Source organism: Trichosurus vulpecula, chromosome 4, assembly GCF_011100635.1.
Source record: "Trichosurus vulpecula isolate mTriVul1 chromosome 4, mTriVul1.pri, whole genome shotgun sequence".
Taxonomy (NCBI): Eukaryota; Metazoa; Chordata; class Mammalia; order Diprotodontia; family Phalangeridae; genus Trichosurus; species Trichosurus vulpecula.
This window is the reverse complement of record NC_050576.1, coordinates 86,092,270-86,107,865: the sequence shown is the minus strand read 5'-3', so window position 1 is coordinate 86,107,865 and position 15,596 is coordinate 86,092,270. Positions and strand designations below refer to the sequence as shown.

The window sequence follows — 15,596 nt, the reverse complement described above, 5'->3', positions numbered from 1 at the left end:
ATCAGTTGCCAAGTGCCCTTACTTTCTCTTGCTTAAGAGCTCCCAAAACTGCTGCTGCTTCTGTTACTATTACCTAGTCCCATCACTAGTGTTTCATCCATGTTATCTCTGGACCAGCCTCCACACCTGTGTCAAAGATCCCTCTTTTCAACCTCCTAATTTGTCTTGGGCTATAAGAATATCTTATCCTAATCTTTTGTTGTCATTGCCATTGCAAATTTCATTTTTATTTTGGAAGTGAATGTTGGGAGAGGTTGGCTGAATACTTCTTCTACTCTGTCATCTTGGCTCCACTTTCTCAAATATCATATCTTTACTTGAAACATATCTTAAAAGCAAAGGGATTGGGGAACCTAGGTGGTGCAGTGAGTAGAGCACTGGCCCTGAAGTCAGGAGGACCTGAGTTCAAATCCGGCCTCAGACACTTGACACACTAGCTTGGACAAGTCACTTAACCCCAATTACCCTGCCTTCCCCCCTGCATAAAAAACAAAAAACAAAAAACAAAAACTAAATGGATGAATAGAATAAAAATGAAAGACAGGAATTAAATTTCCTGTGCATGAGGTAAAAAACAAAACAAAACAACAAAAAAAACCCAAAACAAGAAGTTTCAATTATGCTAATGCACAAGTCAAAAGAAAAACTTTGTAATATTGTAACAACGATGTTGCTTGCACCTACTGTGGAGGTGTAAAGCCAATAACACCAGCACACAGGAGGGATGCTAGCATAGATTCTTTGATCTGCTTTTCTAAGCAAAGCAACTTTAAGGGGTGTACAGTCTCACTTTAATTAAACATACATATATCATTCACTTAGTTCAGGAGAAAGTCATCACCCTGAACTTCAGAGAAAACACAAACAGAAATTATAAGCAGAAATTATGTAAACAGAGCAAATAACACAAATCAGCAGACAGAGCTTCTAACTGTCTGACTATAGGAATACATACAGTTACCAGAAAGAGAAGCATCAACAACTGGGTTTTCAAAGCTGGGGAGCTACTTAACGGCTACCCAGAGTTTTGTCTGGAGAAATCACAGGAACGAGTGAGCCCCAAAAGAAAATGCTAACCTCAGAGTATATGTGCACTTCTTCAGGGTCAGCCCACAGAGGGCACCACAACCTTATGACTCAAACTCATGTGAATTAGGCTATCTTGTGACTTAAGCAGGTCATCAGAGACTCTTGATTCAAGGACTCCATTCAAACAAAGGCAAGACTCAATCAAAGGCACTTGATTGCCTTAGTGCTGAGAAGACCTAGAACTTCAAAAGAAAAAAGAGCAAAACAAAAAATCCCACTTTGCTTGCCATTACAAATATAAACAGAGATAGGCAAGGAAACTAAATTATTTGCAAAACAGCCATGGAGAGCAAAAATATCAGTATTAATAATTTAAACCCTGAAAGTTATAGCATCTAAGTTTATAAAGGATAAAAATAACTGAACTCTAAGAAAACCCAGATAGTAAAAGAATGATAGTAGAAGACATCAATGTTCTTATTCAGAGTTGGACAAATATAACAGACAGGTAAGTGGAAGGAAAAACATAGATTTGAACGATTTCCTGGAGAAATGTCATAAAAAATTTATGGTGCCTGATTGCCTGATGGTATCTGAATGAGACCACTAAGGGATATATGTATTTTTCATTGACAACTAAAACTTATAAAAATCAACCATATATGAGGGCACAGAAAACTTACAAAGAGATTTAAGAGAAACAAATATTGTGGGCAGAGCCAAGATGGCGGCTGGAAAGCAGGGACTTGCATGAGCTCCTTGCCAGGTCCCTCCAAAAACCTATAAAAAATGGCTCTGAACAAATTCTAAAACTGCAGAACCCACAAAATAACAGAGGGAAGCAGGGATCCAGCCCAGGACAGCCTGGATGGTCGCTGGATGAGGTCTATCACGCACGGAGCTGGGGGCAGAGGAGCGGAGCCCAGCATAGGTGGCAGCAGGACCAACCAGACCAGGAGCCATGCAAAACAGGCCCTAGCACACTCAATCAGTGAGCTGTGGCAGTTACCAGACTTCTCAACCCACAAACACCAAAGACAACAGAGAAGGTTAGTGGGAAAAGTTGTGGGGGACAGAGTTCACGGTTCAGCCACCACCCCAGGGGTGGTAGGGGTGGTGCAGCTACAGAACTACAGCTGCAGTTACTTCCAACCCCAGGCCCACCTGGTGGGAGGAATTAAGCGGCAGATCAGAGCAGGAGTGCAGAGCCTGCTTAAGATTTGCATCAGGTCTGGGTTGGCGGTTCTTGGGGAAGGAGGAGTGCTGGTGTGGCAGAGCTGGCTGTACAGAAATAGCTCTGAAATCAACGGTGCATCCCCTCAAGCTTGGAACAAAATACTCTTCGCCAAAAAAAATAAATAAAAAAAGAGAAACAAATATTAAACAAATCTTTTAAAGAATATAAAACAATATTTTGATAGTTTCAAGGAAATTTGAAAGAAGCAAACTTATAAAAATCAATAATATTAGTATATAAATCAACATGCATTAAGTGCTTCCTATGTGTCAGGCAGTGTGCTAATCTTAGAAAATAAAAATACTAGGACAAAAACAGTCCCTGTCCCAAGAATGTGCATATTCTAATGAAAGAGAACACAATACATAAACATGTATGAAAAGGGAGAGAAAAATGTCAATCAAGAGGGGCAGAATAAGAACTAAGAGAGGAGTGAAACTATTTGTGAAGCTCTCCTGAGAGAGTAATAAACAGGAATGACACTCATTAGGTAACTTTCCTCTCATCAGAACAAACTGGCTTCCTACAATAGATTATTTCCCCACTCTTTTCCACTGTTTCTACATATCACTGAAAGTATAAGATGATATCTTTTGGGATTATTAGCATGTTGTTCTTAATACGCCTCCTCCTTATTGGGCGTGATATCTCCATTGAGTAGGTTCTTCCACCTGGCCAACTCATTGATGAACATGATCACATGTCTGCCATATCTCCTTCTGGCTGTATATATCTGCTCCTGGCTATATATGGGGTGGTGTGTTTGGTAGTCCCTCAGTTTGCTAGAGAATAGTGACTAAACTTGTCTTCATAAGGGCTGACAGAGAGCAAATTCCAAAAGGCAATAATTGAAAGAGAAATCTCATTTATAATAACCACAAAATGAAAAAAAAATTGTTTATCAGTCTACCACAGCAATTCAATACTTGCAGAGACTCAATTATGTTTCCTTCAAGAAATAACCAAAAGTGAAAAGAACATTCACTGCATGTGGTTATGCTGTGTCAATATTATAAGAATAATAATACCACCAAAATCAATTTGCATATTTATTAATTCTACGAAAATCAAGCCACAGAAGAAATATATTACAGAGTTAGATAAAAACAATAACATAATTCTTTTGGAGAAACAATAAAGCTAAACTATGTAGGAGAAGTTAAAAATGCAGCACTAAGGGAGGAGTATTACTTTGTTAACACAAACTATATTATAAAAAAATCATCATAAAAGCAATTGGCATAGTTAAAAAAAAGATAAGTAAGCCCAACAGCAAGAGATAGAAAGAGAAATTCTATTTAAAATTACTGTAGACACTATAAAATATTTGGGAGTCTACCTGCCAAGACAAACCCAGGAAGTATATGAATTCAATTTAAGACACTTCTCACACAAATGAAGTCAGATCTAAATAAATGGAAAAAAAAAAAAAAAACATCAGTTGCTCATTGTTAGGCTGAGCTAATATAATAAAAATGACAATCTTAACTAAATTAATTCACTTATTTAGTGCCATATCAATCAACTACCAAAAATTATTTCCTAGAGGTAGATAAAATAATAACAAAATTCATCTGGAAGAGCAAAAGGTCCAGAATATCAAGGGAATTAATGAAAAGAAATGCTAGGGAAGGAAGCCTAGCCATACCAGATATTAAACTATGTAAAGCAGCAGTCATCCAAACTGCTTGGTACTGGCTAAGAAATAGAGTGATGGATCAGTGGAATAGGTTAGGTACAAAAGACACAGTAGTTAATAAATATAGTAATCTGCTCTTTGATAAACCCAGAGTCCAGCTTCTAGGATAAGAACTCAGTATTTCACAAAAACTGCTGGGAAAACTGGAAAATATTATGGCAGGAACTAGGCATAGACCAATATCTTACTCCTTATATCAAAATAAAGTCAAAAATGGGTTCATGATTTAGGAGTAAAAGCTGTAAGCAATTTTTTACCTGTCAGACTTATTGAAAAGGGAAGAATTTATGACTAAACAAGAGATAGCATTATGAAATGTGAAATGGATAATTTTGATTACATTAAATTGAAAAGTTTTTGTACAAAGTGAATGCAACCAAGATTAGGAGGGAAGCAGAAAATTGGGAAAGAATTTTTACAACCAGTGTCTCTGACAAAGGCCTCATCTCTCAAACATACAGGGAACTGAGTCAAATTTATAAGAATGTAAGTGATTCTCCAAATGATAAGTAGTGAAAGGATATGAACAGGCAGTTTTTGGGGAGAGAAATTAAAGATATCTGTAGTCATAAAAAATGCTCTAAATCTCTATTGATTAGAGAAATGCAAATCAAAACAACTCTTAGGTAGCACATCTCTCCTGTCAGATTGGCTAACATGTCAAAACATGAAAATGATAAATGCTGGAGATTTGGAAAAATTGGTACGCTACTGCATTGTTGGTGGAATTGTGAACTGATCCAACCATTCTGGAGAGCAATTTGGAACTATGCCAAAAGGGCTATAAAAATGTGCATACCCTTTGACCCAGCAATACCACTGCTAGGGCTATGCCCAAAGAGATCATAGAAGGGGGAAAAGGAGCCATATGTACAAAAATATTAATAGCAACTCTTTTGTGGTGGCAAAGAACTGGAAATCAAGGGGATGCTTATCAACAGGGAATGGCTAAACAAATTGTGGTATATTAAGGTAATGTAATACTTTTGTGCTATAAGAAATGAGAAGCAGATGGACTTCATAAGAACCTAGAGAATCTTATGTGATCTGATGATGTGTGAAGGGAACAGATCCAGGAGAACATTGTGCACAACTATGGACATCTTGCTTCTGTGATGACTAACTTTGATAGACTTGGCTCTTCTCAACAATGCAAAGTTCTAAGACAGCTCCAAAAGGCTCATGATGGAAGAGGCTATCCAAATCCAGAGAAAGAATTAAGGAGTCTGAATGCAGATTGAAGGAAACTATTTGCTCTCTCTTTTATTTGATTTGATTTGATTCTTGGTTTTGTTTCAACTTTCTCATGGTTCATTTCATTGGTTATAATTCTCTATAACTTGATTATTGGGAAAATAAGTTGATTTGAAGGTATATGTGGAATATATATCAGACCACAATCCATCTTGGGGGGAAGGGGAGAAGAGGGAGTGAGAACATTTGGGACTCAAAACTTTGTGAAACTGAGTGTTGTTAACCAAAAAAAAAAAAATTACCTTTAAAAAAACAGAAGTAGATCACTGGAGCAGATTAAATAAGAGATAAGCATAAATAATTGAACTCATTAACTTAGTGGCTAGTTAACCTGGGGGGGGGACAAATTACATAAGGAAGAACTCCCTATACAATAATAATTTTTAGGAAAATGAAGAGCAGTCTTGCAAAAATCACTCTTTGACCAGCATGTTATATTGCATTCCACAATAAATTCAAAATGAATACAGTATTTCAATATGAATATCATACCATTAAACATGAATTAGAAGAGAAATAGATCATATACCTTTCACAGTTATGGGTAGGCTATACCAGTAGGCTATAAAATTATAACCAAAGAAATGGTGGTATTGGGGGAGAAAATTAAGAAATTTACATGATAATGTTGTTGCATATTTGAAAGGAATAGCAAGTTGTACATAGAAGATTTGCAGTTTCATATGCAATCATCTTTTTTATTATACTATTATAGAAACTCATCTTAATCCATAAATTAAAAATAAAATAAAATAATTAAAAAGTGAAAAAATAATCTAGATCATTCTGATTACATTGGATTACAAGGCTTTTTTTTTTCAAATAAAACTAGTGCCTATATGATTTTAAAAAAAAGAAAGGAAAGTAGAAAATTGAGGGACAATTTTCACATCAAATATTTCTAAAAGGGTTTGGTATCCAAAAAATATAGGCTGATGATAGAACATTATAAGGGGAAAAGCCATTCCCCAACAGATAGGGTAATTAAATGCTATTAACAACCAAATGAAAGAATGTTCCTAATCACTGAAAATAGGAAAAAATGCAAATCAAAACAAAGTTGATGTTCCAACTCAATTATCAAATTGGCAAAGATAACAAATGATGAGATTGATTACTCAATGTCTCTGAGTTGTAGAAAGACAAATTAATGCATTTTTGGCTGAGCTGTGAATGGGTCCAAACATTCTGGAAAGCAAGTTGGAATTATTCAAATAAAGTAGAAAACATGTTTCTACCTTTTGACAATAGAATTCAGTTTCTAGACACACATGTCAAAAGAATAACTGACAAAAGGCTCCATGTACACGAAAATATTTGAAACAGAATTTTTGTTTCAAAGAACAGGAAACAAGTAGATTGAGTAAACAAATTGTCACAATTGTAATGAAATGGGACTGTGCTGGAAGAAATGACAAGCATGATGAATACAGAGAAGCATGGAGAGACTTGTATGAACCTATACAAAGCAAAGCATATACATATACATATATATATATAATATACATATGTGTATATGTATGTGTGTGTGTATATATACATATATATATATATATATATGTATATATACACACACCTAATGGATTTATTGACTTTTTAATGTTTTACAGGAATAAAATTTATAAGGCATGGGATTTCAGCAGAATTATGAAAAGGAATTCTATCTTCTAGGTCTTGTACTTTCATCTTATCACTAGCAATAGTATACATTATTAATATATTTTTGTCATGTTTCTTTAAGATTACAAAAATAACTTTGCATACAATAATTGTGTGATATAAAAAGTACTTAAATTTTTTTCCATTTTGTACATGAGATAACTCAGGTTCAGAAAAATTAAATGAATTAGCTAACATCAGATCCTTATTTTTCTGTTTCACATGTTCCAATAGTGAGTTTGGGAGTATTACCATACTAATGCTAGAAAATAGTTCAATGATTTTCATTTCCATCTCCATGACCATATGGTCATGATAAATGGTAGCAATAGATCTACTAACTCCCAAGGATTTTCTTATCTGTAAAATGATGGACTTGTACTATATCATTGTTATGATGCCTTCTTACCTCTTAATTCTCTGAATTTTCTCCAATATTTCTGAGAATGGTCACTATATTCTATTATGCAAGTATGTATGAATGAATGAATCATGTTATTTATTATGAACAAAGTACTAGCTAAGCACTGGGAATAGAAGAGAAATATAAGACAGTCCTCCTCATTCTTATGGGGGAGACATCACATGTTAAAGGTTTCAACTGAAAACAAGATGGAAAGGTCCCATAGTCCTTAGGTTGAAGCAGCAAAGCAGATGATAATGCATCTTAAATATCATTTCCACTGATAAAATTATATCAATTTCTCATATTAAACCATTTGACAATGGCAATGATTTTTATGGAAAGAATTTTGTTTACAGAAGTGGCTGTGTCTGTAGTACTTGCAAAAGCTGTTAGGCTTTATTTTCAGAGACATTGCTTTCCAAAATGATCAGAGAGGGTACTTCTTGAGAAGTGTTAAATGAACCAACCTGTATTGCCAAAATAAATTCCAAGCTTAAAAAAAAAAGTTCTGGCATCAACTGTCTAAGGGTTCCATTCCATTCTTTGTAAACTATGTCTTATAATGCTAACCCAATGACTACGTCATTCACAGGTTTCGTAGAAATGTGTTCATCATTAATGCCAACAGAAACTTCATTAAAAATTGGTATCTTGGGGCAGCTAAGTGGTGCTGTGAGTAGAGCACTGACCCTGGAGTCAGGAGGACCTGAGTTCAAATCTGGACTCAGACACTTGACACATGTACTAGCTGTGTCACCTTGGGCAAGTCACCTAACCTCAATTGCCCTGCCTTCCCTCCTCCAAAAAATATTGGTATCTTATTAGTGCTTCCTTAATATTTGATAGTAATTGTCCAGGGGGGATCCTGGGAAGTCTTCGTGTCATTATTGGTATTCCTGGGACCTGGCCTTTGCTAATGTTTTACTAAATGGAAAAGAAAAGGAAAAAAGAACAACCACCAAAAGTTGGTCTACTATGTTATTATATTTTCTATTAATCATAATTATGAGAGTAGATACATTTCTAAATGTTCATAATTATTTTTCTTTATTATATTTTTTAATTTAATAAGAGATAATAATGTTAGAAGCACTTAATATGTCCAATGACATAAAGTTGTAAAATGAGCTGAGATTCTTTCAAAGAAGAAGAGCGCAAAGGTATCAGTCTGATCTTTGTCTTTTATAGAGTATCAGATTTCCTTTGTTCCAAGTATAATGCAAGTCTAGTATGTATGCATGAATATATATATATATATATGTACACACAATATATATATATATATAACATGCATACATAATTATTTTAGACAAATACTCAGATACATAAGAAAAGAAGGAAGCATTATAAATTTAAATATTAAATATTAAAGTTGAATTTAAAATAGAAGAAAAAAATGTCAAGTGCACAGCAGAACATAGGAGAGGATTCAGAATATATAGCAGTAACTTTTCATTTCAGTAAAACCTATATAGTAAATACTGCGCATTATGTTGAAAGATGTTCATCACACTCTACTTTGTCCTTTTTTCTCCCTTCTTACCTCCTACCTGCCATCTCAAGTCTACAATTTAGCAGGAATATATTTATATTTAGGTAGTGATATATACATACATGTATACATATATACAGACACATATGTATATACATATATAAACATATACTTTCCCTAAAAGATTTTACTCCTAATTGTTGTTTTTATGTTTCTCTTTTATCCCATCTCTCTTAACTCCTCTCACCCTCCTCTCTAAAGGTCCTTCCTTTATTCTTTTCCTGTTCACTATCCCCTTAGAGTTTTATTTCTTTCTATATTTAGACTTTTATACTCTTCTAGATGTATATGTGTTTTCCTCTCAAACCCATTCCCGATGAAAGTAGGTTTCCAGAACTAACAGCCTCCATCCCCCATCTAAATCCTCTGTATTGGTTCTTCCCTTGTACCTCATTTGTATAAGATAATTACTCTTTTACTTATTCTTGAATGGTCTTACTTTTTGAAGTCATATCATACCAATCTTTCTTTTTTAGATTTTTTTAATGAATTTGTTTTTTATTTTTAGTTTACAACACTTAGTTCCACAAGTTTTGGGTTCCAAATTTTCTCTCCCTCCCTCTCCTACCCCCTCCTCCCCCAAGATGACAGGCAATTCAATCTATATATAGCTCCACATTGAAATTATTTACATAATAGTTCAGTTGTAAAGAAGAATGATAACCAATGGAATGTATCATGAGAAAGGAGAAATGAAATCAAAGAAGAAGGAAAAACAAAGAGAGAAAAAAGTTCGCCTCAATCTGCATTCAGATTCCATAATTCTTGTTGTGGATGTGCATAGCTTTTTTCATGATGAGTCTTTTGGAGCTGTCTTTGAACCTTGCGTTAATGGGAGGAGTCACATCTATCAAAGTTAGTCCTTACAGATAGCCAATCTCTATTATAAGTTACCTAATTACTAGTAACAATCTTAGACATAGGTTTTACATTTTACATACATAAAAGGTAAGCATTCTGTCTTTATTTAGTCCCTTGTAATTGGTCATTAGCATGTACCTTATATTTCTCTTGGCTCTTGTATGTCAAATCTTCTATTGAGTTCAGGGTTTTCTGTTGTTGTTGTTGTTTTTAACACAGTCCTGAAAGTCTGACAGTTGATCAAATGTCCATTTTTTTTTTCATTCAGAATTATGCTTAGCTTTGCTGAGTATGATATTTTTGACCAGAAACCCAGTTTTTTTGCTCTTAGATATATAGTGTTCCAAGACCTATGATCTTTCAATGTAACCACTATTGGTCTTGTGTGGTTCTAATTGTGGTACCGTCATATGTAATTTTTTTCTTGTTGTTCATAATATTTTATCCTTGATCTGGGCTTTTTGTAATTTACCTGTAATATTCCTGTGAGTTTTCCTCCTAGAATCTCTTTCAGGTGGTGATTAGTGGATTTTTTTTCTGTTTCTACTTTTCCTTCTTGTGTTAATGCTTCTGGACAATTTTCTTTAATTATTTCTTGTATAATTGTATGAAGATTGTCTTTTTATCAGAGCTTTCAGTAGTCCAATTGTTCTTATGTTTACTCTTTTATTTATTTTTTTCATTTAGAGATCTTTTACTTTTAGTTTACAACACTCAGTTCTACATAATTTTGAGTTCCAGATTTTCTCCCCCCCCCCCCAAGATGGCATGAATCCGATATATCTTCTACATATATCTTCACATTGAACTTATTTACACACTAGTCAAGTTGTGAAGAAGAATTATGACCAATGGAATGAATCATGAGAAAGAAGAAATAGAACAAAAAAAAACCCAAAACAGAAAACAAAAGAGAGAAAAAAGGAAAATAAATGGCGAACATAAAGAGTGCCTCAATCTGCATTCATACTTCATAGTTCTTTCTCTGGATGTAGATAACATTTTACATCTTGAGTCCTTTGGAGTTGTCTTTGCACCTTGTGTTGCTGAGAAGAGCAAAGTCTATCAGTGTTAGTCATCACAGAATCTGTATATCTGTGGTTGTGTACAATGTTGTCCTGGTTCTGCTCTGCTCACACAGCATTATATCATGTAGGTTTTTCCAGGTTGTTACAAAATCCGTATCATCCCCATTTCTTATAGCACTATAGTATTCCATTACCTTCTTATACCACAACTTTTTCAGCCATTCCCCAATTGATGAGCATCCCCTTGATTTCCAGTTCTTTGCTGCTACAAAAAGAGCTGCTATAAATGTTTTTGTACATATGGGTTCTTTTCCCACTTCTGTGATCTCTTTGGGATACAACCCTAGAAGTGGTATTGCTGGGTCAAAGGGTATGAACATTTTTATAGCCCTTTGGGCACAGTTCCAAATTGCTCTCCAGAATATCTGGATCAGTTCACAACTCCACCAACAATGTGACAATGTTCCAGTTTTCCCACATCCTCTCCAGCATTCATCATTTTCCTGTTTTGTCATTTTAGCCAATCTGACAGGAGAGATGTGGTACCTAAGATTGGTTTTGATTTGCATTTCTCTAATCAGTAGTGATTTCAAGAATTTTTTCATATGCCTATAGATATCTTTAATTTCTTCTTCTGAAACCTGCCTGTTCATATCCTTTGACCATTTCTCAATTGGGGAATGACTTGTATTCCTGTAAATTTGGCTCAGTTCCCTGTATATTTTAAAGATGAGGCCTTTATCAGAGAGACTAGTTGTAAAGATTTTCTCCCAATTTTCTGCTTCCCTCCTAATCTTTGTGGCATTGGCTTTTGTAATACAAAAACTTTTCAATTTAATATAATCAAAATTATCCATTTTGCATTTTGTAATGCTCTATATCTCTTGTGTCATAAATTATTTTCTTTTCCATAAATCTGATAGGTAAAATATTCCTTGCTCGACCAAATTGCATACAGTGCCAGCCTTTATTCCTAAATCTTGAACCCATTTTGGCTTCATTTTGGTATATGGTGTAAGATATTGGTCTATGCCCAGTTTCTGCCCTACCATTTTCCAATTTTCTGAGAAGTTTTTGTGAAATAGTGAATTCTTAGCCCAGAAGCTGGATTCTTTGGGTTTATCAAAGAGTAGATTGCTATAGTAATTGATTTCTCCATCTTGCGTACCTATCCTATTCCACTGATCCATGACTCTGTTTCTTAGCCAGCACTAGGTAATTTTGATGACTGCTGCTTTATAGTACAGTTTAATATCTGGTATGGTTAGTCCCCCTTCCCTAGCATTTTTTCATTAATACCCCAGATATTTTAGACCTCTTGCTCTTACAGATGAATTTTGTTATTATTTTATCCAGCTCTGTAAAATAATTTTTTGGTGGTTCGATTGGTACAGCACTGAATAGATAGATTAATTTAGGCAAAATTGTTGTTTTTATTATGTTAGCTCAGCCTAGCCATGAGCAGCTGATATTTTTCCGTTTATTTAGATCTGACTTTATTCATGTGAAAACTATTTCATAATTATGCTCATGTAGGCCCTGGGTTTGTCTTGGCAGATAGACTCCCAAATATTTTATTGTGTCTGCAGTAACTTTGAATGGAAATTCTCTTTCTATCTCTTGCTGTTGGGCTTTGTTAGTAATGCATAGGAATGCCGAGGATTTATCTGGTTTTATTTTATATCCTGCAACTTTGCTGAAGCTGTTTATTATTTCAAGTAGTTTTTTGCTTTATTCTCTAGGATTCTTTAAGTAAACCATCATGTCATCTGCAAAAAGTGATAATTTAGTTTCTTCTTTGCCTATTCTAATTCCTTCAATTTCTTTTTCTTATCTTATTTCTAGTGCTAATATTTCTAGTACCAAATTCCATAGTAGGGGTGATAATGGACATCCTTGTTTCACCCCTGATCTTATTGGGAATGCATGTAGCTTATTCCCATTACAAATAATGCTTGTTAATGGTTTTAGATAGATGCTATTTATAATTTTAAGGAGGACTCTATTTATTTCTAAGTTTCTAGTGTTTTTAATAGGAATGGGTGTTGGATTTTGTCAAAGGCTTTTTCTGCATCTATTGAGATGATCATACGGTTTCTGCTAGTTTTGTTTTTTATATGGTCAATTATGCTAATAGTTTTCCTAATATCGAACCCACCTTGCATTCCTGGAATAAATTCTACCTGATTGTAGTGTATTATTCTCATGATAAGTTGTTACAATCTTTTTGCTAATATTTTATTTAAAATTTTTGTATCAATATTCACTAGGGAAATTGTTCTATAATTTTCTTTCTCTGTTTTGACTCTACCTGGTTTGGTTATTAGTACCATATTTGTGTCATAAAAAGAATTTGGTAGGACTCCTTCATTTATTTTCCCAAATAGTCTATAAAGTATAGGAATTAATTGTTCTTTAAATATTTGATACAATTCACCTGTAAAACCATCTGACCCTGGAGATTTTTTTCTAGGGAGTTCATTGATGCCTTACTCAATTTCTTTTTCTGAGGTGGGGTTATTTGGAAATTTTATTTCCTCTTCTGTTAACCTGGGCAATTTATGTTTTTGTAGATATTCATCCATGTAGATATTCATCCACATTATCCCTAAGGTTGTCAAATTTATGGTCATACAATTGGGCCAAATAATTCCTAATTGTTGTTTTGATTTCCTCTTCATTAGAGATGAATTCACCCTTTTCATTTTTGATACTGGTAATTTTATTTTATCCTTTCTTTTTTTACATCAATATGACCAAAGGTTTATCAATTGTATTGTTTTTTTATAAAGCCAGCTCTTTGTTTTATTTATTAATTCAATAGTTTTCTGAATTTCAATTTTATTAAGTTCTCCTTTGATTTGCAGTATTTCTCATTTGGTATTTAATTGGGGATTTTCAATTTATTCTTTTTCTAGCTTTTTCAGTTGTATGCCCAATTCATTGATCTCCTTTTTCTCTACTTTATTCATGTAAACATTTAGAGATATAAAACTTCCCCTAAGAACCACTTTTGCTGCATCCCACAAGTTTTGGTATGTTGTCTCATTATTGTCATTCTCTTGAATGAAGTTATTAATTGTTTGTCTGATTTATTCTTTGGCCCACTCATTCTTTAGAATTAGATTATTTAGTTTCCAATTAAATTTTAGCTTATTTTTCCCTGGTTCTTTATTACAAATAATTTTATGGCATTGTGATCTGAAAAGTATGCTTTGACAATTTTGGCCTTTCTGCACTGGATTGTGAGGGTTTTATGCCCTAGTACATGGTCAATTTTTGGGTATGTGCCATGTACCACTGAGAGAAAAGTATATTCCATTTTATGCCCATTCAGTTTTCTCCACAGGTCTATCATATCTGCCTTTTGTAAAATCTGTTCACCTCTTAACTTCTTTCTTCTTGATTTTGAGGTTAGATTTAACAGGTTCAGAGAGGGGGAGATCGAGGTCTCCCATTATTACAGTTTTGCTGTCTATTTCTTCCTATAACTCCCTTAATCTCTCCTCTAAGAATTTGCATGCCATACCACTTGGTGCATCAATGTTAAACAATGATATTGCTTCATTGTTTATGGTGCCTTTTAGCAAGATGTAGTGTCCTTCCTTACCTCTTTTAATTAAATCTATCTTTACTTTTGCTTTGTCTGAGACTAGGATTGCTACCCCTGCTGTTTTTACTTTAGCTGAAGCAAAATACGTTTGACTCCAGCCTTTTACCTTTACCATGTGTGTATCCACCTTTTTCATATGTGTTTCTTGTAAACAGCATTTTGTAGGATTATGGTTTTTAATCCATTCTGCTATCTGCTTCCATTTTATGGGAGAGTTCATCCCATTCACATTCAAAGTTATGATTTCTACATGGCTCTTTTCGCCATCCTATTTCCCCCCTGTTCATGATTTCATTTCTCCCTTTCCCCTTCCAGTCATCAACTAAGTTTTGCTTTTGACCTTCGCCTTCCTCAATTTGCCCTCCCTCTTTATTCCTCTCCCTTATCTTACCATTTTCCACTTGCTACTTCTTCCCTCCCTTCTCACCACCCCACTCCCTTTTTCCCCCCTTTCCCCTCCTATTGCATGTAGGACAAGTTAGATTTCTATGTTTATCAGGCTATATTATTCCCTTCTTGAACCAGATTCGATGACAGTAAAGCTCAAATACTGCTCTTCTCCCTCCTTTCTTTCCCTCTACTATAATGTGTTTTTATGCCTCTTCATTTGATGTAATTTACCATTTTCTACTACTTCCTGACCTCTTCTCCCATAACCCTCCCTTTATATCTCTCAATTATGTTTTTTATCTTTATATCACTTATTTTATACAGACATCCACAGTCTATGTGTATTCCTTTCAATTGTCATAATAGCTGTACTGTTGTCAAGACTGACACACACACACACATATATGTGTATATATATATATACATATAAATCATATATAAGATAATATAATCCTATATAAAAATTTTAATAATTTGCTCTTATTGATTAATAAGGTGTGTGGGGCTTTTCCCCTTGCTTACGTTTTTATGTCTCTCTTGAGTTTTGTATTTGAAGATTAAATTTTCCATTGAGTTCTGGCCTTTTCATCAGGAAGGTCTGGAATTCCCTTATTTCATTGAATGCCCATCTCCTTGCATGAAAAAAATATGCTTAGTTTTGCTGGGTAGTTGATCCTTGGTTGTAATCCCAGCTCCTTTGCCCTTCAGAATATCATATTCCAATTTCTCCTGTCATTTAATGTAGAAGCTGAAAGATTCTGTATGATCCTTACTGTAGTTTCATGATATTTGAATTGTTTCTTTTTGCCTGCTTGAAGTATTTTCTCCCTGACTTTGTAATTTTGAAATTTGGTTATAATATTTCTTG

General features: G+C 34.2%; 1 pseudogene; it reads left to right on the top strand.

The window, feature by feature from the left end:
* Positions 1-1,481: 1,481 nt before the first annotated feature.
* The window catches only part of LOC118846786, a 49,397-nt pseudogene continuing 35,282 nt past the window's right edge, over positions 1,482-15,596 (top strand).